This window comes from Phocoena sinus, chromosome 7 (assembly GCF_008692025.1).
Source record: "Phocoena sinus isolate mPhoSin1 chromosome 7, mPhoSin1.pri, whole genome shotgun sequence".
Taxonomy (NCBI): domain Eukaryota; kingdom Metazoa; phylum Chordata; class Mammalia; order Artiodactyla; family Phocoenidae; genus Phocoena; species Phocoena sinus.
The window spans coordinates 38863462-38889108 of record NC_045769.1 but is presented as its reverse complement, the minus strand read 5'-3'; the positions used below and the strand labels follow the sequence as shown (position 1 = coordinate 38889108).

The 25647-nt window shown below is 39.3% G+C and overlaps 1 protein-coding gene across 7 annotated transcripts in view; it reads left to right on the top strand.

Moving 5' to 3' along the window:
- The window catches only part of CCDC150 (coiled-coil domain containing 150), a 103413-nt gene that overhangs the window by 34527 nt on the left and 43239 nt on the right, over nucleotides 1-25647 (top strand). The gene's annotated exons all lie outside the window — the stretch shown is intronic.

The window sequence follows — 25647 nt, the reverse complement described above, 5'->3', positions numbered from 1 at the left end:
TCTCCTTCATCACTTTCAGTATGTCCTGCCACTCCCTTCTGGCTTGTAGGGTTTCTGCTTAGAGATCAGCTGTTAACCTTATGGGGATTCCCTTGTGTGTTATTTGTTGTTTTTTCCTTGCTGCTTTTAATATGCTTTCTTTGTATTTAATTTTTGACAGTTTGATTAATATGTGTCTTGGCGTATTTCTCCTTGTATTTATCCTGTATGGGACTCTCTGTGCTTCCTGGACTTGATTAACTATTTCCTTTCCCATATTAGGGAAGTTTTCAACTATAATCTCTTCAAATATTTTCTCAGTCCCTTTCTTTTTTTCTTCTTCTTCTGGAACCCCTATAATTCGAATGTTGGTGCGTTTAATGTCCCAGAGGTCTCTGAGACTGTCCTCAGTTCTTTTCATTCTTTTTTCTTTATTCTGCTCTGCAGTAGTTATTTCCACTACTTTATCTTCCAGGTCACTTATCCGTTCTTCTGCCTCAGTTATTCTGCTATTGATCCTATCTAGAGTACTTTTAATTTCATTTATTGCATTGTTCATCGTTGCTTGTTTCATCTTTATGTCTTCTAGGTCCTTGTTAACTGTTTCTTGCATTTTGTCCATTCTACTTCCAAGATTTCGGATCATCCTTACTATCATTATTCTGAATTCTTTTTCAGGTAGACTGCCTATTTCCTCTTCATTTGTTAGGTCTGGTGGGTTTTTATCTTGCTCCTTCATCTGCTGTGTGTTTTTCTGTCTTCTCATTTTGCTTATCTTACTGTGTTTGGGGTCTCCTTTTTGCAGGCTGCACGTTCGTAGTTCCCGTTGTTTTTGATGTCTGTCTCCAGTGGCTAAGGTTGTTTCAGTGGGTTGTGTAGGCGTCCTGGTGGAGGGGACTAGTGCCTGTGTTGTGCTGGATGAGGCTGGATATTGTCTCTCTAGTGGGCAGGTTCACGTCTGGTGGTGTGTTTTGGGGTGTCTGTGGCCTTATTATGATTTTAGGCAGCCTCTCTGCTAATGGGTGGGGTTGTGTTCCTGTTTTGCTAGTTGTTTGGCATAGGTTGTCCAGCACTGTGGCTTGCTGGTCGTTGAGTGAAGCTGGGTGCTGGTGTTAAGATGGAGGTCTCTGGGAGATTTCCACCGTTTAATATTATGTGGAGCTGGGAGGTCTCTTGTGGACCAGTGTCCTGAAGTTGGCTCTCCTACCTCAGAGGCAGAGCCCTGACTGCTGGGCTGGAGCACCAAGAGCCTTTCATCCACACGGCTCAGAATAAAAGGGAGAAAAAGTAGAGAGAATTAGTAGAAGTATGAGGAAAGAAAGAAGGAAAGGAGGAAAGGAAGGAAGGAAGAAAGAAGCAAAGAAGGAAAGAAAGGAGGGAGGGAGGGAGGGAGGAAGGAAGGAAGGAGGGAAAGAAGGAGAAAATGTAGAGAGAATTAGTAGAAGTATGAGGAAAGAAAGAAGGAAAGGAGGAAAGGAAGGAAGAAAGAAGCAAAGAAGGAAAGAAGGGAGGGAGGGAGGAAGGAAGGAAGGAGGGAAAGAAGGAAAAAAGACAGAAAGTAAGAAGATACAGTAAAAATAAAATAAAGTATAATATAGTTATTGAATTAAAAAATATTTAGGAAAAAAAAAGGGACGGATAGAACCTTAGGACAAATGTTGGAAGCAAAGCTATACAGAGAAAATCTTACACAGAAGCATACACATACACGTTCCCAAAAAGAGGTAAAGGGGGAAAAATCATAAATCTTGCTCTCAGAGACCACCACCTCCTCAATTTGGGGTGATTTGTTGTCTAAAGGAGGGAAGGAAGGAAGGAAAGAAAGAAAGAACGAAGGTAAAGTATAATAAAGTTATTACAATTAAACTTCATTATTACGAAAAAAAATTTTTTTTAAAAAAAACATGGACGGATAGAGCCCTAGGACAAATGGTGGAAGCTAGAGTATACAGACAAGATCTCACACAGAAGCATACACGTACACATTCACAAAAAGAGGAAAAGGGAAATCATAGATCTCGCTCCTAAATTCCACCTCTTCAATTTGGGATCGTTCCTTGTCTATTCAGGTATTCCACAGATGCAGGGTATATCAAGTTGATTGTGGAGCTTTAATCCGCTGCTTCTGTGGCTGCTGGGAGAGATTTCCCTTTCTCTTCTTTGTTCTCACAGCTCACAGGAGCTCAGCTTTGGATTTGGCCCTGCCTTTGCATGTAGGTCGCTGGAGGGCGTCTGTTTTTCGCTCAGACAGGACGGGGTTAAAGGAGCTGCTGATTCGGGGGCTCCGGCTCACTCAGGCCGGGGGTTGGGGGATAGGGGGAGGAGGGGCACTGCGTGCGGTGCGGACCTGCTGTGGCAGAGGCGGCGTGACGTTGCACCAGCCTGAGACCCGCCGTGCGTACTCCCGGGGAAGTTGTCCCTGGATCCCGGGAACCTGGCAGTGGCGGGCTGCACAGGCTCCGCGGAAGAGGGGTGTGCAGAGTGACCTGTGCTCGCACACAGGCCCCTTGGTGGCGGCAGCAGCAGCCTTAGCGTCTCCCGCCCGTCTCTGGGGTTCGTGCTTTTAGCCGTGGCTCGCGCCCATCTCTGGGGTTCGCGCTTTTAGCCGCGGCTCGCGCCCGTCTCTGGGGTTCGCGCTTTTAGCCGCGGCTTGCGCCCGTCTCTGGGGTTCGGGCTTTTAGCCGCGGCTCGCGCCCGTCTCTGGAGTTCCTTTAAGCAGCGCTCTTAAACCCCTCTCCTCGCGCACCAGGAAACAAAGAGGGAAGAAAAAGTCTTTTGCCTCTTCGGCAGGTGCAGGCTTTTCCCCGAACTCCCTCCCGGCGGCTAGTCGTGGTGCACTAACCCCTTCAGGCTATGTTCAAGCCGCCAACCCCCGTCCTCTCCCTGCGCTCCGTCCAAAACCGAAACCCGAGCCTCAGCTCGCAGCCCCGCCCGCCCCGGCGGGTGAGCAGACAAGCCTCAGGTTGGTGCGTGCCGGTCGGCACCGATCGTCTGTGCGGTAATCTCCCCGCTTTGCCCTCCGCACCCGTCGCTGTGCACCACTCCGCGGTCTCGAAGCTCCCCCCTCCGCCTCCCGCAGTCTCCGCCCGCGGAGGGGCTTCCTAGTGTGTGGAAACTTTTCCTCCTTCACAGCTCCCTCCCACTGGTGCAGGTGCCGTCCTTATTCTTTTGTCTCTGTGTTTTCTTTTTTTTTCTTTTGCCCTACCCAGGTACGTGGGGAGTTTCTTGCCTTTTGGGAGGTCTGAGGTCTTCTGTCAGCCTTCAGTAGGTGTTCTGTAGGAGTTGTTCCACGTGTAGATGTATTTCTGGTGTATCCGTGGGGAGGAAGGCGATCTCCGCGTCTTACTCTTCCGCCATCTTCCAACCCCCCCTGTTTGTTTTCTTATAATTTATTTTTCAGAGCTTTAAAAATAGTGTCATATTAATTCTCATGTAATAGTTATTACTATTTGTATATAAACAAATTTTATATGTGCTTTACCTACTTTTCTTCTATATTATGCCTTTTCATGCTCTTAAAGAGCAGAAGTTTTATATTTTGATTAAGTCCAGTTTATCAATTTTTCAAATTTTATGGATGATACTTTTTGTGTTGTAGCTAAGAAATTTTTGCCTAATCTAAGATTACGTAGATTTTCTCCTTTGTTCTCTAGAACTTTTTTGTTCAATATTAGGTGTATGATCCACTTCAATTTAATTTTTATATAACATGCAAGATGTAGTCCAAGTTTCATTTATTGTTAGGTGGATCATCTGATTGTTTCAGTACCTTTTATTATTGAGATATAGTTAATATGCCATAAATTCACCTTCTTCAAATATACAAGTTAGTGATTTCTTAGTATATTCACAAGTTTGCACAAATACCACCACTATCTTATTCTAGAACCTTTTTTATCATCCTAAAAAGAAGCCTAGTACCCATTAGGAGTTATTCCCTATTTACCCCTGCCCACCTCTGGCAACTACTATTCTACTTTCTACCTCAATGGATTTGTCTGTTCTGGGCACATCATGTAAATAGAATCAAACAGTATGTGGCCTTTTGGGTCTGGCTTCCTAGCATGATGATTTCAAAGTTTGTCCATATTGTAGTGTATATAAGTACTTCATTTCTTTTATGGCCGAATAATATTGCATGAATATAACACACTTCATTTATCCATTCATCAGTTGATAGACATTTAAGCCGTTTCCATTCTTTGGCTGTTAAGAATAATGCTATGAACATTTGGGTACAATTCTTTTTGTGAGCATATGTTTTCAGTTCTCCAGGAACAAAACTACTGGGTCATGTGATAACTCTGTTTATCATTTTGAGAAACTGCCAAACTGTTTTACAAGTAAGGTAGTTGCACCATTTTACAATCCCAATAGCAATGTATGAGCATTCCATTATCTACGTCCTCACCTAAACTTGTTTAAAAAAACTTTAAAAAAATTACACCCATCCTAGTAGGTGTGAAGTATCTCATTGAGGTTCTTTTTTTTTAACTGAGGTGAAATTCACACACTATAAAATCAACCATTTAAAAGTGAACAATTCAGTGGCATTTAGTACAATATTCACAATACTTTGCAACCACCACCTCTGTCTAGTTCCAAAACATTTCAATACCCCAAAAGGAAACCCCATACTCATTAAGCAATCACTCCTTATTTCCTCCTTCCCCCAGCCCCTGACAGCCACTACTCTGCATTCTGTCTCTATGGATTTACCTATTATGGATATTTCATATGAATATAATCATACAATATGTGATCTTTTGTATGTGGCTTCTTTCACTTAGCATAATGTTTTTGAGGGTCATCCATGTTTCTGTATCAGTACTTCATTCCTTTTTATGGTTGAGTAATATTCATTTTGTGTGTGTTTGTGTGTGTGTGTTGAGTTGGCTAAAAAGTTCGTTTGGGTTTTTGGTAAGATCTTACCGAAAACCCAAACGAATTTTTTGGCCAACCCAATATACGTATGTGTGTGTGTATACACGCACACACACACGTATATATATGTACACACACACATACCACAATTTCTTTATCTGTTGATGGATGTTTGCATTGTTTCTGCCTTTTGGCTGTTGTGATTAGTGCTGCTATAAACACTTGTATGTGTATTTGTAAGTACCTGTTTTCATATCTTTGAGATATATAGCTATGAGTGGAATTGCAGGGTCATATGGTAATTTTATATTTAACTTTCTGAAGAACCACCAGACTGTTTTCCACAGTGCTGAACCACTTTTTCTTCCCACCAGCAGTGTACAAGGGCTCCAGTTTCTCCACATCCTCACCAACACGTTATTTATTTATTTATTTAATTTATTTTATTTTTGGCTGTGTTGGGTCTTTGTTGCTGCATGTGGGCTCTCTCTAGTTGCATCGTGCAGGGGCTACTCTTCCTTGCAGTGCGCGGACTTCTCATTGCAGTGGGCTCCCTTGTTGTGGAGCGTGGGCTCTAGGCTTGCGGGCTTCAGTAGTTGTGGCACGTGGGATCTAGAGTGCAGGCTCAGTAGTTGTGGCGCACGGGCCCAGTTGCTCCGCGGCATGTGAGATCTTCCTGGACCAGGGCTCGAACCCATGTCCCCTGCATCAGCAGGCAGATTCTTAACCACTGCATCATCAGGGAAGACCCTATTTTTTGTTTTTTGATAATAGCCATCCTAATAAGTGTGAAAGTGGTACCTCATTTTGGTTTTGATTTGCATTTCCTTAATGGCTAATAATGTTTAGCATCTTATTATGTGTTTATTGGCCATTTGTATATCTTCTTTGGAGAGCTGTCTACTCAGATCCTTTACCAATTTTTAAAGTGGGTTATTTAATGTCTTTTAATTGTTGAGTTGTAAGAGTTCTTTATATATTTTGGATGGTAGACCCTTATCAGATATGTGACTTGCAGATATTTTTCTCCCATTCTGTGGGTTCTTTTTAAATTTTTTGATTTTTTTAAAGTCCAGTTTATCAATTTATTCTTTGGTTGCCTGTGCTTTAAGTGTCACATCTGAGAAACTGTTGCCTGATCCAAGGTCACAAAGATTTACACCTTTTTGTTTTGTTTTGTTTTTATATTGGAGTATAGTTGATTAACAATGTTGTGTTAGTTTCAGGTGTACAGCAAAATGATTGAGTTACACATGTACCTATTCTTTTTCAAATTCTTTTTTCCATTTAGGTTATTACAGAATATTGAGCAGTTTCCTGTGCTATACCGTAGGTCCTTGTTGGTTATCTATTTTAAATATAACAGTGTGTACATGTCAGTCCCAAACTCCCAATCCATCCCCTCCCCCACCCTTCCCCCCATAACCATAAGATCATTCTCTAAGTCTGAGTCTCTTTCTGTTTTGTAAATAAGTTCATTTGTATCTTTTTTTTTTTTTTTTACATTCCACATATAAGCGATATCATGATATTTGTCTTTCTCTGTCTGACTTCACTTAGTATAATAATCTCCAGGTCCATCCATGTTGCTGAAAATGGCATTATTTCATTCTTTTCAATGGCTGAGTAATATTCCATTATATTTATGTACCACATCTTCTTTATCCACTCCTCTGTCGATGGACATTTAGGTTGCTTCCATGTCTTGGCTCTTGTAGACAGTGCTGCAATGAACATTGGGGTGCATGTATCCTGTCAAACCATGTTTTTTTCCAGATATGTGCCCAGGAGTGGGATTGCTAGATCATATAGTAGTTCTAATTTTAGTTTTTTTAAGGAACCTCCATATTGTTCTCCACAGTGGCTGCACCAATTTACATTTCCACCAGCAGTGTAGGAGGGTTCCCTTTTCTCCACACCCTCTTCAGCATTTATTGTTTGTAGACTTTTTGATAATGGCCATTCTGACTGGTGTGAGGAGATATTTCATTGTAGTTTTGAGTTGCATTTCTCTAATAATTAACAGTGTTGAGCATCTTTTCGTGTACCTTTTGGCCATCTGTATGTCTTCTTTGGAGAAATGTCTATTTAGGTCTTCTGCCCATTTTTTGATTGGGTCTTTTTTTGGTATTGAGCCACATGAGCTGTTTGTATGTTTTGAAGACTAATCCCTTGTTGGTTGCATTGTTTACAAATATTTTCTCCCATTCTGTGGGTTGTCTTCATTTTGTTTATGGTTTCTTTTGCTGTTCAAAAGCTTTTGAGTTTAATTTGGTCCCATTTGTTTATTTTTGTTTTTATTTTCATTACTCTAGGAGATGGGTCAAAAAAGATCTTGCTGTGGTTTATGTCAGAGTGTTTTTCCTATGTTTTCCTCTAAGAGTTGTATAGTGTCCAGTATTACATTTAGGTCTTTAATCCTTTTTGAGTTTATTTTTCTGTATGGTGTTAGGGAGTGTTCTGATTTCATTCTTTTACATGTAGCTATACAGTTTTCCCAGCGCCACTTATTGAAGAGGCTGTGTTTCCTCCATTGTATAGTCTTGCCTCCTTTATTGTAGATTAATTGATGATAGGTGTGCGGTTTATTTCTGGGCTTTCTATCCTGTTCCATTGAATTATATTTCTGTTTTTGTGCCAGTATGATACTGTTTTGATTACTCTAGCTTTGTAATATGGTCTGAAATCAGGGAGCCTGATCCCTCCAGCTTCATTTTTCTTTCTCAAGAGTTCTTTGGCTATTCAGGGTCTTTTGTGTCTCCATACAGATTTTAAGATTTTTTGTTCTAGTTCTGTGAAAAATGCCATTGGTAATTTGGTAGGGATTTCATCGAATCTGTAGATTGTCTTGGGTAGTATAGTCATTTTGACAATGTTGATTCTTCCAATCCAAGGACATGGTATATCTTTCCATCTGTGTCATCCTTGATTTCTTTCATCAGCATCTTATAGTTTTCAGAATAATGGTCTTTTGCCTCCTTAGGTAAGTTTATTCCTAGGTGTTTTATTCTTTTTAATACGATGGTAATTGGGATTGTTTCCTTAATTTCTCCTTCTGATCTCTCATTGTTAGTGTATAGAAATGCAACAGATTTCTGTGTATTAATTTTGTATCCTGAAACTTGACTGAATTCATTGATGAGCTCTAGTAGTTTTCTGGTAGCATCTTTAGGATTTTCTATGTATAGTATCATGTCACCTGCAAACAGTGACAGTTTTACTTCTTCTTTTCCAGTTTGGATTCCTTTATTTCTTTTTCTTCTCTGATTGCCATGACTAGGACTTCCAAAACTGTGTTGAATAAAAGTGGTGAGAGTGGACATCCTTGTCTTGTTCCTGATCTTAGGGGATGTGCTTTCAGCTATTCACAGTTGAGTATGACGTTAGCTGTAGGTTTGTCATATACAGCCTTTATTATGTTGAGGTAGGTTCTCTCTATGCTCACTTTCTGTAGAGTTTTTATCATAAATGGGTGTTGAATTTTGTCAAAAGCTTTTTCTGCATCTATTGAGAGGATCATATGGTTTTTATTCTTCAATTTGTTGATGTGGTGTATCACACGGATTAATTTGTAGATACTGAAAAATCCTTGCATCCCTGGGATAAATTCCACTTGATCGTAGTGTATGATCCTTTTAATGTATTGTTGGATTTGGTTTGCTAGTATTTTGTTGAGGATTTTTGCATCTGTGTTCATCAATGATATTGGCCTGTAATTTTCCTTTTTTTGTGGTATCTTTGTCTGGTTTTGGTATCAGGGTGATGGTGGCCTCATAGAATGAGTTTGGGAGTGTTCCCTCCTCTGCAGTGTTTTGGAATAGCTTCAGAAGGATAAGTATTAACACTTCTCTAAATGTTTGAAAGAAGTCGCCTGTGAAGCCATCTGGTCCTGGACTTCTGTTTGTTGGGAGTTTATAAAGCACAGTTTTAATTTCAGTGTTTGTGGTTGGCCTGTTCATATTTTGTATATCTTTCTGGTTCAGTCTTGGGAGATTATATTTTTCTAAGAACTTGTCCATTTTTTCTAGGTTTTCTATTTTATTGGCATATAGTTGCTTGTAGCAGTCTCTTATGATCCTTTGTATTTCTATGGTGATTGTTGTAACTTCTCCTTTTTCATATCTAATTTTACTGATTTGAGCCCTCTCCCTTTTTCTCGATGAGTCTGGCTAAAGGTTTATCAATTTTGTTTATCTTCTCAAAGAACCAGCTTTTAGTGTCATTGATCTTTTCTGTTGTTTTCTTTGTCTCTATTTCATTTCTCTCCGCTCTGATCTTTATAATTTTTTTCCTTCTACTAACTTTGGGTTTTGTTTGTTCTTCTTTCTCTAGTTGCTTTAGGTGTAAGGTTAGGTTGTTTATATGTGATTTTTCTTGTTTCCTAAGGTAAGATTTTATTGCTAGAAACTTCCCTGTTAGAACTGCTTTTGCAGATTTTGGATCATTGTGGTTTGGTTTTCATTTGTCTGTTAGTATTGTTTTATTTCCTCTTTGATTTCTTCAGTGATCTATTGGTTGTTTAGTAACATATTGTTTAGCCTCCACATGTTTGTGTTTTTTACAGTTTTTTCTTGTAGTTGATTTCTAATCTCATAGCATTGTGGTTGGAAAAAATGCTTGATATGATTTCAGTTTCCTTAAAGTTACCAAGACTCGCTTTGTGATCAGTCCTGGAGAATGTTCCATGTGCACTTCAGAAGAATGTGTACTCTGCTGCTTTTGAATGAAATGCTCTATAAATATCAGTTAAGTCCATCTGGTCTAATGTGTCATTTAAGGCCTTTGTTTCCTTATTGATTTTCTGTCTGGATGATCTGTTCTTGGATGAAAGTGGGGTGTTAAAGTCCCCCACTATTATTGTATTACTGTCAATTTCTCTTTTTATGGCTGTTAGTATTTGCCTTATATATTGGAGTGCTCCTATATTGGGTACATATATGTTTTCAATTGTTATAGCTTCTTCTTAGATCGATTTCTTGATCATTATGTAGTGTCCTTCTTTATCTCTTGTAACAGTCTTTATTTTAAAGTCTATTTTGTCTGATATGAGTATGGCTACCCCAGCTTTCTTTTGATTTCTATTTGCATGGAATATCTTTTTCCATCCTCTCACTTTCAGTCTGTATGTGTCCCTAGATCTGAGGTGGGTCTCTTATAGACAACATATATACGGATCTTGTTTTTGTATCCATTCAGCCATTCCGTGTCTTTTGGTTGGAGCATTTAATCCATTTACATTTAAGGTAATTATCAATATGTGTGTTCCTCTTGCCATTTTCGTAATTGTTTTGGATTTTGGTTTTTTTGTGGGTTTTTTTGGCTGCACCCCTTGTTTTGTGAAATCTTAGTACCCTGACCAGGGATTGAACTTGGGACATGGCAGTGAAAGTGCCAAGTCCTAACCATTGGACCACCAGGGAATTCCCTGGATTTGTTTTTGTAGGTCTTTCTTCTTTCCTCCTCTTTTGTTCTCTTATTTTGTGATTTGATGACTAACTTTAATGTTGTGTTTCGATTCCTTTTTCTTTTTTGTGTATCTATTGCAGATTTTCGGCTTATGGTTCCCATGAGCTTTTGATATAGCAGCCTATATATAAAGAAGATTGCTTTAAGTTACTAGTCTTTTAATTTCAAATGCAATTCCAATATCCTGCATTTGTGCTCTCCTCTTCTCACAGTTACTGGTTTTGATATCATATTTGTGTGCAGATGATTTCCTACATTAACTGTATGTTTGCCTTTACTGGTGAGCTTTCCATTCATAATTTTCTTGTTTCTAGTTGTGGCCTTTTCTTTTCCACCTAGAGAAGTTCCTTTAGCATTTGTTGCAAAGCTGGTCTGGTGGTGCTTAATTCTCTTGGCTTTTGCTTGTCTATAAAGCTTTTGATTTCTCCTTCAAATCTGAATGAGCGCCTTGCTGGGTAGAGTATTCCTGGTTTTAAGTTCTTTCCTTTCATCACTTTAAATATATCTTGCCACTGCCTCTGGCCTGCAGAGTTTCTGCTGAGAAATCACTTGATAACCTTACGGGAATTCCTTTGTATATTATTTGTTGCTTTTCCCTTGTTGCTTTTAATATCTTTTCTTTGTCTTTAATTTTTGTCAGTTTGATTACTGTGTGTCCTGGCATATTCCTCCTTGGGTTCATCCTACCTGGGAGTCTCTTTGCTTCCTGGACTTGGGTTACTGTTTCCTTTTCCATGTTAGGGAAGTTTTCAGCTGTTATCTCTTCAAATATTTTCAAAGGTCCTTTCTCTCTCTGTTCTCATTCTGGGAGGCCTATAATGTGAATGTTGGTGCATTTAATGTTGTCCCAGAAGTCTCTTAGACTGTCTTCATTTCTTTTCATTCTTTTTTCTTTATTCTGCTCCATGGCAGTGATTTCCACCATTCTGTCTTCCAGCTCATTTATCCATTCTTCTGCCTCAGTTATTCTGCTATTGATTCCTTCTAGTGTATTTTTCGTTTCAGTTATTGTATTGTACATCTCTGTTTGGTCTTTAGTTCTTCTATGTCTTTTTTAAACATTTCTTGTATCTTCTCAGTCTGTGCCTCTATTCTTTTCCTGAGATCTTGGAACATCTTCGATATCATTACTCTGAATTCTTTTTCCGGTAGATGGCCTATCTCCACTTCACTTAGTTGTTCTTCTGGTGTTTTATCTTGTTCTTTCATCTGGGACATATTCCTTTGCCGTCTCATTTTGTCTAACTTTCTGTGATTGCGGTTTCCATTCCACAAGCTGCAGGATTGTAGTTCTTCTTGCTTCTGCTGTCTGCCCTCTGGTGGATGAGGCTGTCTAAGAGGCTTGTGCAGGCTTCCTGCTTCCTGGCCACTGGTGGGTAGAGCTGGTTCTTGTCCCTCTGGGCAGGGCCATGCTCAGGAAGACTTTAAGCAGCCTGTCTGCTGATGGGTGGGACTGTATTCCTGCCCTGTTCGTTGTTTGGCCTGAGGTGTCCCAGCACTGGAGCCTACAGGCTGTTGGGTGGGGCTAGGTCATTGGGAGGAAATGGCTGCCTCCCTCCAGGAGTGCTCATGCTAATGATTACTCCCCACAACTACTGCTGCCAGTGTCTTTGTACCTGCAGTGAGCCACAGCTCCTCCCCTGCCTCTCCAGGAGACCCTCCAATACTAGCAGGTAGGTCTGGCCCAGTCTCTTATGAAGTCACTGCTATTTTTCCCTGGGTCCTGGTGCACATGAGACCTTGTCTGTGCCCTCCAAGAGTGGAGTTTCTGTTTCCCCAATCCTGTGGAATTCCTGCGATCAAACCCCGCTGGCCTTCAAAACCAGATTCTCTGGGGGCTCCTCCTCCTCTTACCAGGCCCCCACGCTGGGAAGGCTGACATGGGGCTCTGGACTTTCAGTCCTGTGGGAGAACTTTTCAGGTATAATTACTTTCTAGTTTGTGGGTCGCCCACCCAGTGGGTATGGGATTTGATTTTATTGCAGTTGTGCCCCTCATACCATCTTGTTGTGGCTTCCTCTTTGTCTTTGGATGTAGGGTGTCTCTTTAGGTAGGTTCTAGTGTTTTATTTTCTATGGTTGTTCAGCAGTTAGTTGTGATTTTGGTGTTTTTGTATGAAGGAGTGAGCTCATGTCCTTCTACTCCCCCATCTTGCAACTGTCATCCTGCACCCATTTTTTATTCTAAAAATTTTATAGTTTTACAGACTACATTTTGATCTTTGGTTCATTTTGTGTTAAATTTTATATATGGTATGAGGTAGAGGTTTAACTTCATTATTTTGACTGTGGATATCCAGTTATCCCAGGACGATTTGTTGGAAGACTGTTCTTTCTATTGAATGATCTTGGCTCCCTTGTCAAAATCTAGTTAACCATAGATGCATGGGCTTATTTCTGGACTCTCAATTCCATTGCATTGATATATATGACCGTACATATGCCAGTACCACATGGTCTTGATTACTGTAGCTTTGTAATAAGTTTTAAAACTGAGACGTGTGAGTCCTCCAACTTTATTTTTTTTTTTTGAGATTGTTCTGGCTATTCTGGATCCTTGCATTTCTATATGAATTTCAGGATCAGATTTCCCATTTCTGCAAAAAAAGAGGAGCTGGAATTTTGATAGGGTTTGTATTGATCCTGTAGGTCAATTTGGAGAGTATTGTGATCTTAACAATAGAGTATATATTTTCTCTATATAAGATTGTGCCATTTGCAAATGGAGATAGCTTTATTTTTTCCTTTCCAATTTGTTGCCATTTGTTTCTTTTTCTTGTGTAATTGCTTTGGCTAGAACCTCCAGCCATGAGAGGTTGAATAGAAGTGATGAGAGCAGACATCCTTGTTTTGTTCCTGAGTTTAGAGGGTTAGCTTTCAGTTTGGCACCATTAAGTATGATGTTAGCTGTGTGCTTTTCCTAAATGCCCATGATCAGGATGAGGAAATTCCCTTCTATTCCTAGTTTGTTGGGAATTTTTATCATGAAAATATGTTGAACTTGTTCAGTTGCCTTTTCTATATCTGTTGGAATAATCTTGTGGATTTTGTCCTTTATTCTATTACTAAGGTGTATTACATTGATTGATTTCAAATGTTGAACCAGGTTTTCCTTTGGGGGATAAATTTCACTTGATCATGGTGTATAAACCTTTTCATATGTTGTTTGATTTGGCTTGCTATTATTTTGCTGAGGATTTAAAAATCTATATTAATAAGGGTTATCCCATAGTTTTTTTGGGTTATTTTCTTGTGACGTCTTTGGTTTTGGTATCAAGGTATTCAATAATATTGGCCTCTTAAAATGATTTGATAGTGTTCCCTCTCCTTCTATTTTGAGAAGACTTTGTGAGGGATTGGTGTTAATTCTTTCAGTGTTTCGTAGAATTCAACAGTGAAACCATCTGGTTCTAGGTTTTTCTTTGTGGGGAGTGTTTTGTTTTTAATTATTATTATTATTGATCCAGTCTCTTTATTTGTTATAGTTCAATTCATATTTCTACTTTTTTTTTTTTGAGTTTCAGTCATTTGGGTCTTTCTAGGAATTTGTCCATTTCATCTAGGCTATGAAATTTATTGGCATGCAGTTGTTCATAGTAGCCCCTTTTTTATTTCTGGAAGTTCAATATAATGTCTCTTCTTTCATTTGTATTCTTTATTTTTTTTTTCTTGGTTAATACCACAGTGGTTTGTCAGTTTTGTTGATCTTGTCAAAGAACTAACTTCTGGTTTTACTGATTTTCTCTATTGTTTTTCTAGCCTCTGTTTTATTTCTGCTATAATCCTTATTATTTTCTTCCTTTTGCTTGCTTTCAGTTTGCTTTTCTTTTTCTAGGTTCTTTTTTTTTTTTTTTTTTTTTTTGCAGTACACGGGCCTCTCACTGTTGTGGCCTCTCCCATTGCAGAGCACAGGCTCCAGACGCGTAGTCTCAGCGGCCATGGCTCAAGGGCCCAGCCACTCCGTGGCATGTGGGATTTTCCTGGACCGGGGCACGAACCCATGTCCCCTGCATCGGCAGGCAGACTCTCAACCACAGCGCCACCAGGGAAGCCCCTTTTTTCTAGGTTCTTAAGATGGACGCTTAGGTTATTGATATGAGATATTTCTCTTTTTTTAAATATAAGTTTATACAGCTACAGATTTCCCTCTAAGCACCACCTTAGCTGCATACCATACATTTTGTTTATCATGTTATATGTTCATTTTCATTCATCTCAAAATATTCTTTAATTTCCTTTGTAATTTCCTCTTTGACCCATTGGTTATTTAGAAATATGTTGTTGAATTTCCCCATATATGTGAATTTTCCAAATTTCCTTCTTTTATTCATTTAATTTTATTTCATTGTTGCTGGAGAACATACTTTATATAATTTCAGTCCTTTCAAATTTATTGAGAGTTGTTTTATGGTTTAACATGTGGTATATCCTAGAGCATGCTTCATGTGCACTTGAGAAAAATGTGTATTCTATTATTGTTTGGAGGAGTGTTCCAAAGATGTCTGTTAGGTCCAGTTGCTTTATAGTGTTGTTCAAGTCATCAGCTGTTTCTTCATTGATCATTTAACTGTTCCACCTATTATTGAAAGAGGGATATTAAGTCTTTGTTAGTGTTGAATTGTTATTTCTCCCTTCAATTCTGTCAGTTTTTGCTGTATTGTTTTTGCTTCATTGGGGTTGTGTCGTTAGATGCAAATGCATTTATAAATGTTATCTTCTTAATGGGTTGATCCTTTTTTCAGTATATAATGTCCTTCTTTATCTCACAGATTTTTGTCTTAATATCTACTTTGTCTCATGTTAGTGTAGCCACTCCAGCTCTTTTCAGATTACTGTTTACATCATATATCTTTTTCCATCCTTTTATTTTCAACCCATTTGTGTCTTTGGATCTAAAGTGTGTCTCTTATAAACAGCATACAGTTGGGTCTTTAAAAAAATTTATTCTGCCTGTCTCTGCTTCTTAGTTGGAGTGTTTAATCCATTAATATTTAACATAATTACCCATAAGGTAGGATTTACATCTGCTACTTTACTATTTTTTTGTATGTTTTATGTGATATTTGTTCCTCTGTTTCTCCAGTACTGCCTTCCTTTGTGTTAAGCAGATATTTCTGGTGCACTATTTTAATTCCCTTAACCTTTCTTTTACTATATATTTTTGATTTATACATAACAGAGTTACAAACAAAAACTACATATTTATATGTCTTCTACATGTACCTATGTTGCTACATTTTCTGGTACCCTTTATTTCTTTATGTGGATTCCAGTTATTATCTAATCCCCTTTTATTTCAACCTGAAGAGTTCCCTTTAGCATTTCTTACAGGGCATTTTTTTTTAGCCTCACAGTCTAGACCCCACCAAAGGGTGGACACTGGTAAATTATCCCACACAATTTAAATTGGGATTAAAGAGAATTGACATCTTAGCAATATTGTATCTTCCTAATACAGGGACACAGTAAGTCTCACCATTTTATTTAGGCTTTTGATTTATCTTGTCAGCATACTGTAGTTTTCAGCATGTCAAATATTGGACATATTTTTTTCTTAGATTTGTACCTAAGAATTTCATGGATTTTGGTACTGTTATAAGTGGAACTTTTAAGAAATATCAGTTTCCGATTGTTTGTTGCTAATATATAGAAATACAATTGATTTGACCTTGTATCCTTCAACCTTACTAAACTCACTTATTCTAGGATTTCTTTTGTAGATTCTTTGGGATTTCCTATGTAGACTATCATGTCTGTTGTAAGTAGAGACAGTTTTATTTCTCTCTTTCCAATTTCTATGCTTTTTATCACTTTTTCTTACCTTGTTGCACCAGCTAAGTCCTCCCGTATGATACTGAATAGGAATGGCAAAAGCAGATATCCTTGCCTTTTTCCCAGTCTTAGGGGAAAACATTCAGTCTTCCACCAATACTGATACTAGTTGTAGGTTTTTACAGACATAATTTATCACATAGAGATGGTTCCCTTTCATTTCTAGGTTACTGGGTTTTTATCATAAATTAATTTGAATTTTGTGAAATGCTTTTTCTGTGTGTGTCTATTGAGATGGTCATATGGTTTTTCTTGTATAGCCTATTGATGTGGTGAATTATAGTAATTAATTTTGAATGTTGAACAAGCCGTGTATTACTGGAATAAACTACACTTAGTCCTGATTTGTTATCCTTTTATATATTGCCGGATTCATTTTACTAATATTTTTTGGAGTATTTTTGCATCTATATTTATATGCTTGAGTTAATATATAAATAAGTACCAAGTACCAGAAGGACTTTCACTTCTAGTAAATGTACACTATGCAATTTGTAATAACTCTCCGGCTAAAGACAACTAAAAAGCAGTGAAACATATTCATAAGATGCCATTTATTTTACAGTTAAAAATGTCATTTTAAAAACAAGATAATATTTTTGGATCTGGCGTAGAATTCTTTTCTCTTTTTTCGTCTAAAGGTAGACATAAATGCATTAACCTGCAACCTGCAGACTCTAGAGGAAAAGAATAAGCAACTGGCAGATCAAATTGCTTCCCTAGAACTTGAGCAAGCAACTTCTGATTACCATTGGGGGTATTAAAAGTCAGTCTAAAGTAGCAATTAATGACTATGAGTTTTAAAAAACAATCAGAAATCAGGAGATGGGTTTCCTTCTTTTTTTTTTTTTTTTTTTTTTGATAATTATCACAAGTCTGAATAATGCAGGTTAAATATGTCAGAGAGCCCTATGGTATTCAGACAATAGAGGATTTAGGAAAACAAGAGTTTAAGACAGCCTTTAAATGTCTGCCTACACAGAGGATCTATAATGCTGAAAAGCACCAATATTTCTAACGTTTTAAAATATTTTCTTTTCCATAAATTGTGAGGAACAAACTTGTATTTTTTTTCTCTTTCTGACAGTTCCATCCATTAGGAAATCAATAGTAAGTTGGATTCCTAAAAGCTATTTGACAAGGTCAATCCATTACAAATAAATGGTAGGATTCTTAAAACATCTCCAGGTGAAGGAGATTTAAAGAGATGATTGTTATGTTAAACAGCTAATAAGTTTCCCGTGCTTCTGAATACTTGAGAAAGAATTAGCCATTGCTTCTATAACATGCAAATCATCTTTCAAAATTCCAAAGAAGGCGCTGATGTGAAGTCTGCCTTAATCGGAAATAAATTCTTTCAGACTCTGTCATAAGCTGCTCATTACTTCAACTATAAAAAATTACAGAGACTAAATCTAAATCCTGGGACTTCCCTGGTGGTGCAGTGTTAAGAATCTGCCTGCCAATGCAGGAGACACGGGTTCGAGCCCTGGTCCAGGAAGATCCCACATGCCACGGAGCAACTAAGCCCGTGCGCCACAACTACTGAGCCTGCGTTCTAGAGCCCGCGAGCCACAACTGCTGAGCCCTCGTGCCACAACTACTGAAGCCCACATGCCTAGAGCCTGTGCTCTGCAACAAAGAGAAGCCACTGCAATGAGAAGCTCATGCACCCCAATGAAGAGTAGCCCCCTGCTCACTGCAACTAGAGAAAGCCCGTGTGTAGCAACGAAGACCCCATACAGCCAAAAATAAATAAATAAAAATTAAAAATACATGTATAAATACTCTTACATTTTCATGGCTTTAGAGCCAGATTATCTATGTTTCAATTTTGGCTGTGACCTTGGGTGTGATCCTTAACCTCTTGGAGCCTGAGTTTCTTAATCTGTCAAAATGGGGATAATCATACTATTATTAGGAGGTTGTTGAGGTTAAGTAAGTTAATACATGTAAAGCACGTAGAGCATTGCTAACATTTATTGAATTCTTAGTATCTCAACTGTCTCAGAAGAAAGCTTATAAGTTCCTATCAGAGCAGCAAGGTGCATTAGCTCTAATTCCTGGTACTGTCTCAAACCATGCCTCCCTCCCCCAAGATTAAAGATTCATCCATGTCCTTTCCTGTTGGCCAGGCCTCAGCTGGGCTTATCCACCCACCTGGTTTGGGTCTCTCTGGAAGACCATATCTCAGTCTGCATGATTCTTTCATGTCTCTACTGCCAGTGAGCAGGACTGTGGCCTTATCCTATTAGTGACTTTGACGGGTCTTGCAAGTGATTTGCTCAATGTTGATTCTTGCCTGTCCACAGCACCTCTTGATTAAGGTCTCCCAGTGATATCCCATACCTCAATTCCAGCTTATATGTCTATGCATAGAACCTTCTCTGACCAAGCCTGCCTGGAAGTGCTTCACTTGGCTGTATGAGTCTTGAGAGGTTAAGAACTTTTTTTTTCTTTTTTCAATCCGAGCAATGTTATTAAACCTATTGCCTATTGGTTTTTAAACCTATTGTTATTAAACCTATTCAATGCCGGCAGTATATTTTTGTTCTTTGAGAATTAACACTTGAAATTCTCAATAAAAACTACCCTCCAGTATAACCTCTTACTGATTTTTAGAGATATACATATGAGTGTGTTGTGTGTGCCACACCACAGATTTAAATTCAGACCTGGTTACAATACTTGGCTCCATTTACTGTGTGACCTGGGCAAGTTCTTAACCTCTATGGCCTTCAGCACCAAGGGGATCTCCCCTAACTGTGGGGTTCTACTGTGCATACCCATATCAAAATAGTTACTACATTTCTAACTACTAAGTTAGAAATTGACCTGCTTATGTATCTGCCTTCACTCTCTTCTAATGCAAGAAGAGTAGTTACTCATCTGTATACTCTCTTGCCTACCATAGCGCCTAATACATAATAGGTGTTTAAGAAATGTTGATTCGGTAGAGCACAAAGAGGGTCATGTCTGTCTTACCAGGCTGTGAGGATTAAATGTCATACTGTGAGTAAAGTGCCCCTCACAGGGCCAGCATATACAGTATATGTAGGGCGCGGCCGGATAGCCATTACGCATGCACTAAGTATGCCGCTAGGGCGTATGCACCTAATATGCTAATCAGGTTTTGAAGCAGTGGCCTATCCAAAGTCCGGCTTGCGAAATGCGATAAACCATACGGACGAATCAGGGACTTACACGAGTCCTTAAGCCCTTATATAAGCAGACAGGCTCGAGCATACGGGGTCTTCCTTCCATCCGCCCGAAACCAAGCTGTACTCCAATAAAGTGTGATGCGAGAAGAATCTAGCATGTGGTGATTCGTCATTCTGCTGGTCAGAAGCGGCTCGCCGCAAGTGGTGCCGAAACCCGGGAACCTGCGCACCCCGCATGGAGGACCGATTCAGAACTCGACACACGGAGTGAACCGCCATTAAGTAGTCCAGTTTAGGTATGTTTTTTGCTGCAATAGAGCCCGAGATTTTTATTTTCGCTTTCGTTCTCTTCGTAGCTGTCGCACTTTTGTCTGCGTGTGGCTACGGTGCCATCAGCCCGACCGAGTGTGTCTCCCCTGGCCATTAGATAGGTCAGAGATCTTCCCGCTTTAGCAAGTTGTTCATATATGAGAGTGAACTATGGGGAATAGTTCATCCGCGGAACCAACCGTTGGATTCCATGAGCCCATCCAAGCCCTTCTGAACGATCGAGGACTTAAGATTTCACATAAAACTATTAGTAAACTGTTGCAGGATATTGATGGTGCCGCCCCATGGTTTGCGGTGTCTGGAAGCCTGACTGTTCCATCTTGGGAAAAACTGGGGAAGGACTTGGCTGATCGTCACAAAATGGGGGAGCTCTCTCGAGGCACGTTTCCGTTATGGAGAATGATACATTCGTGCTTAAGAGAAAGGAAATGCGAAGATATTGTACAGATGGGCCGTAAAGCTCTTAGCATATATCAAGATAGTGCGTCAGAAAGTGAAAATATAGGGACTACGGTAGATAGGCCTAAGAATCCTAGGAAAAGGAGAGAAAAACAAATAGAAAAATCGGATGCAACGCCAGGATTGTATCCACTTTTAGATGAATTTAAAGCACTTTATTTGTCTCAAGATGAGTTGAATCCCGAGGAGGCGGATCTGGAAGAAGCAGCTGCCGAATATGAAAGAGGACGATATGGCAGTTCCCCATGTGCTCGTCCGCCATTTTGTGCCTCTGCGGGTGCTCGTCCGCCATTTTGTGCTTCTGCTAAATCAAAAGCTTTAACATGTACTCAGACTTCCGCTTTTATTGCTAGCGCCCCCCCTGGCGCTGCGGTTCGGGAACCGCCAAAGTGTACATTCATACCCAGAGAAGTCTGGTCTCAGGTACCCACAGCTTTTCCAGTGTTTGAAGACCCAGCCACGCGTCAAAGATATTATGAGATGGTGGATTATAAAATACTTAAGGATCTTGCAGAGGCTGCCAGGGGATATTTAAGCAGAAGTTGAATATCCTGCAGCTGAATGCAACCAGAGTGGATCCAGTGACTTGGAGAATTTACCGCATGGCTAGCTAGAGCATTTTCCTTTTTTAAGGAATGGGTGGGTGTGGGACTGTTCGCAGCCTGCTGTTTGTTTGGGATAGTGTTGTGTCTCTGGTTGGTCTGTCGTATTCGCATTCGAACCCGGCGAGATAGGATAATGCTCACTCAGGCGCTTGTGGCCATCAGTGAAGGCGAGTCCCCCGCAGCCTGGCTCTCCACCCTAAAAAACATATGATCGCCCTTGCACAGAGGGGCCTTGCCGCCATTGCACCTCTATAGGGGATCGGCCCTAGGGGCTGCCTCTGCACGGAGAGGTCTCGTTACCATTGCACCTCCATGAGGAGCCCATGCCACGTGAAGACAGCCCTTGCACCCTGCAGTTCGATTGCGAGCATTGCACGCAGGAGGGTGTCTGCGAATGCAAGCGGAAACTACCGGTACACCGTGTACATACCCCGGTATGAGCACTGGTACAGGTCAATGTCCGCTGCAATGGTCGAAAAGAAAAAAGGGGGAGATGTAGGGCGCGGCCGGATAGCCATTACGCATGCACTAAGTATGCCGCTAGGGCGTATGCACCTAATATACTAATCAGGTTTTGAAGCAGTGGCCTATCCAAAGTCCGGCTTGCGAAATGCGATAAACCATACGGACGAATCAGGGACTTACACGAGTCCTTAAGCCCTTATATAAGCAGACAGGCTCGAGCATACGGGGTCTTCCTTCCATCCGCCCGAAACCAAGCTGTACTCCAATAAAGTGTGATGCGAGAAGAATCTAGCGTGTGGTGATTCGTCATTCTGCTGGTCAGAAGCAGCTCGCCGCAAGTATACTTGTATAAATATCATTTCTTCTTTTTCTCACACTTCCTAATTTTAGGTTTATGTTTGCCATTTCAGACTTTAATGACTGTGTAATTTTTAAAATTTTTTATTGAAATATAGTTGATTTACAATGTTGTGTTAATGTTTGCTGTACAGCAAAGTGATTTGGTTATACTTCTATATTTTTAAATATTCTTTTCCATTGTGGTGTATCACAGGATATTGAATATAGTTCCCTGTGCTATATAGTAGGACCTTGTTGTTTATATATTCTATATATAATAGTTTGCATCTGCTAACCCCAAACTCCCACTCCCTCCCTCCCCCATTCTCCCCTCCCCCTTGGCAACCACAAGTCTGTTTGCTGTGAATGATGGTGTAATTTAAGTCCGTTACCACAGGCAGTCATGCAGGGAAATGCGATGAGAAAAGATCCAAATGTGAAAAAGTTATTATTCCTGGATTCAAGTTAAATGACTATTTGCCCCACTTCTCATTTGTATTTTAAACACACATTTTCAAATGGTAGCACCAGACAGAAGTAAAATTAGTTGCATACACAACTAGGATTATAATGACTTGAAATTAAACAATGTATTAAATGTAGTATTTCTCAAAACTAGGGTGGCATTCAGTCAGTGTATACTTGTGAGGGTGACAGAGTTGGTTCCATTTGCGGGGGCCTATGTCATACTGGTTGTTAAACATTTTGAATAAAATTCCTTCTTAACAATCTACTTATAAAACAGCTTTACCAAGATGCTACTATCTCTTGGTTTTATGTATCCTTCTAACAGCTTCTGCTAACTTTTAGAGCTTACCCAGATGTTTAAAATTATTTTAGAAATCACTTTGTGGCTTACTGTTGATCCTTGTCAACCTACCTTTCATATCTTAAGATAATTCTTTCTGTGTTAGCTTCCTGCTTTTCCAAGGAGTGATGTTTTTGTGCTTGAGTTAAAATGTATATTCTAACCATTAGCATTTTTCTTTGTATGCTGTTTCTCAGGTGATACTCTAGTTTCTGTTTTGCTCTGTATATTAATAATCTTTATAGTATATTGCCAAGATTATTTAAGCAAAGGTTACATTGAGTTCTGCATTCCACAACTCAGAATCTGAGATATTCACTCATTTAAGTGGTCTCTCTCTAATTTCTGGTGTTCCATCAATTTTCTTAAGTACAGGGCCTATTTAAATAATCTGAAAACAGTAATTTAAGTTACTGCCTTACCATCTACTTTCCTTTAGCAACTGGAACAATTTATTTTTGTTTGTCATAAATTTAAATAAGTGATTTTGTGTCAAACAGTATCACATTTTGATTTTTCTTAGTTTTCACTTATCAGTGCATTAGTGTTTTCTTTGGTGGCAAAAAGGGGAAATTATTTTAAAAGTGTATTTGAAAGAGTAATAGAATTCTTTATGCCTTTGCCTAAAAGAGGGAATTTTATTGAGGAAAAAAGTGCCATTATTTGAAAAATTCTTGGACACATTTTATAAGAGACCCAGACTATCCAAGTTATTTAAAAAAATAAAAAGCCTTCCGCATTCCAAGAAGGCAAGCAAAGTTATTTTTGAGTGTTTTTATTTGTAATAGCTAGCATATTTTTGGTTAAATCTGGCTCTTGACTTTTTATAAGCTATACCTACATTTTGCAACACATTGGGCACTTTGATTTATAGGACTTGGAACTGAATTTTAAATTTTAAATAATTCAGCTTTTATGGTTATGGTGTAGCTTTGTTTTTGTAGCATTATTGGCCATCCTTGTGATATATTTTCCGCTGAAGGCTTGATCAAAACATAATCCCAAATGTTGCATTCATGGGATGATTTTACATCATAGTTTCCAAAATGAAAAATATTGTGGTAAAGGAGGACTGTATGTCTTCCACAGACAGAAAATTAATTGATGACTAATGTTATGATAATATATTATTACTAGCCTCCTATTTATTGATAGCAGTCTACATTTTCCTTAGGTTATTTTGAAACCAATACTTTATTGGTCTGAATGCTTTAAAAAAATATTTTCCTTTGCTTTAGTGGGAGCAACACACAACGATTAAAAGTGAATGGAGGGGCTTCCCTGGTGGCGCAGTGGTTGAGAGTCCGCCTGCCGATGCAGGGGACACAGGTTCGTGCCCCGGTCTGGGAAGATCCCACATGCCGCGGAGCGGCTGGGCCCGTGAGCCATGGCCGCTGGGCCTGCGCGTCCGGAGCCTGTCCTCCGCAACGGGAGAGGCCACAACAGTGAGAGGCCCGCGTAACGCATTAAAAAAAAAAAAAAAAAAAAAAAAAAAAGTGAATGGACCTAGCGTCTGTCATACAGAGTGAAGTAAGTCAGGAAGAGAAAGACAAATACCATATGCTAACACATATATATGGAATCTAAAAAAAAAAAAAAATGATACTGATGAACCTAGTTGCAAGACAGGAATAAAGATGTAGACATAGAGGGACTTCCCTGGTGGCTCAGTGGTTGAGAATCTGCCTGCCAATGCGGGGGACACAGGTTCGAGCTCTGGTCTGGGAAGGTCCCACATGCTGCGGAGCAGCTGGGCCCTGTTCTGGAGCCTGCAAGCCACAACTGCTGAGCCCGTGTGCCACAGCTGCTGAGGCCTGCGTGCCTGGAGCCTATGCTCTGCAACGGGAGAGGCCACCACAATGAGAGGCCTGTGCACCGCAAGGAAGAGTGGCCCCCATTCAGCGCAACTAGAGAAAGCCCGCGCATAGCAGTGAAGAGCCAACACAGCCAAAATAAATAAATAAATAAATAAATAAATAAATTAGTTCCTTTAAAGAAAAATGCAGACATAGAGAATGGACTTGAGGACACAGGGTGGGAGGGGGAAGCTGGGGCAAAGTGAGAGTAGCATCGACATATATACACTACCAAATGTAAAATAGCTAGTGGGAAAACAGCAGCATAGCACAGGGAGATCAGCTCGGTGGTTTGCGATGACCTAGAGGGGTGGAATAGGGAAGGTGGGAGGGAGGCTCAAGAGGGAGGGGATATGGGGACATATGTATGCATATGGCTGATTCAGTTTGTTGTACTAACACAGAAACTAACACAGTATTGTGAAGCAATTATACTCCAATAAAGATCTATTTAAAAAAACTATTTTTGAAAAAGTGAAACTTAAAAAAACCGGAAGTATGAATATGTATAAGTATGAAATAAATATTGATCTGATAGGACAAATGCCTAGATAGCCATAATAGTTAATTACCCACTGATCTAATATTGGGTATAAATTTTAAAATGAATGTGCATAATTTTACAGTGGGACTAATCACTACTTATAATTTTTCCATAGGTTTTTATCGAGTCTAGAATGTCTAAAATGGCTTAATTCTTCTAGCCAAGACAACTACCAAGGAGAAAACAATGCTCCAGATTAATGTGACCTCTTAACAGAATATATGCTGTCATGAAAATATTTTGAACAGAGGAAGAAATGAGTTACATGTTATACAGTAATCTAGTTTGGAATGTGTTTTTACTTTTATTTGGAAAATATTCACAATATTTAAAATGAAATAAAGTGCACTACAAAGAGATGAGTAAAGAATAGCTGTAACAATGTTGGAGATAGTGAGGAATGTCTCTTGTGTAAATTAACATCCCAACATACATGGTTTCATCTTTACAGACTCGCCCAAAGTTGAATATAAAACAAAAATCTAAATTCTTTGGCTTTAAATGCTGAAAAGGCCCTTTTGTTCTGTTATTCACAAATTAAGCAAATGTAAACCAGAAATAGTGATTATGTCAACTTAGGATATTTACCAACATTATTAAGACTTTGAACTTAAAATTTACTGGAAATGACCCATAGTGCAGCTGGTTGGCCTACGTGATTAAGAATTCGTGTTCTTAGTCACATCTGCTTGTGTGTGTATTATTCCTACAATGGACTTATGAAGATGATTTTGACATATGGCAAATATCAGTATTTCCTGTTATTAAGATGTAACACTGAAATTGATTATGGAAGGTGAAAACTTCTATATTCAGTCACTAATAGTGTTCCTGAAGTATCAGTAAGGTTCAAAATTTAATCAAGAGAAAACTATTTTATAGTTACTTCCTCTGACAAAGTCTGAGGGAAAAAAAATAAC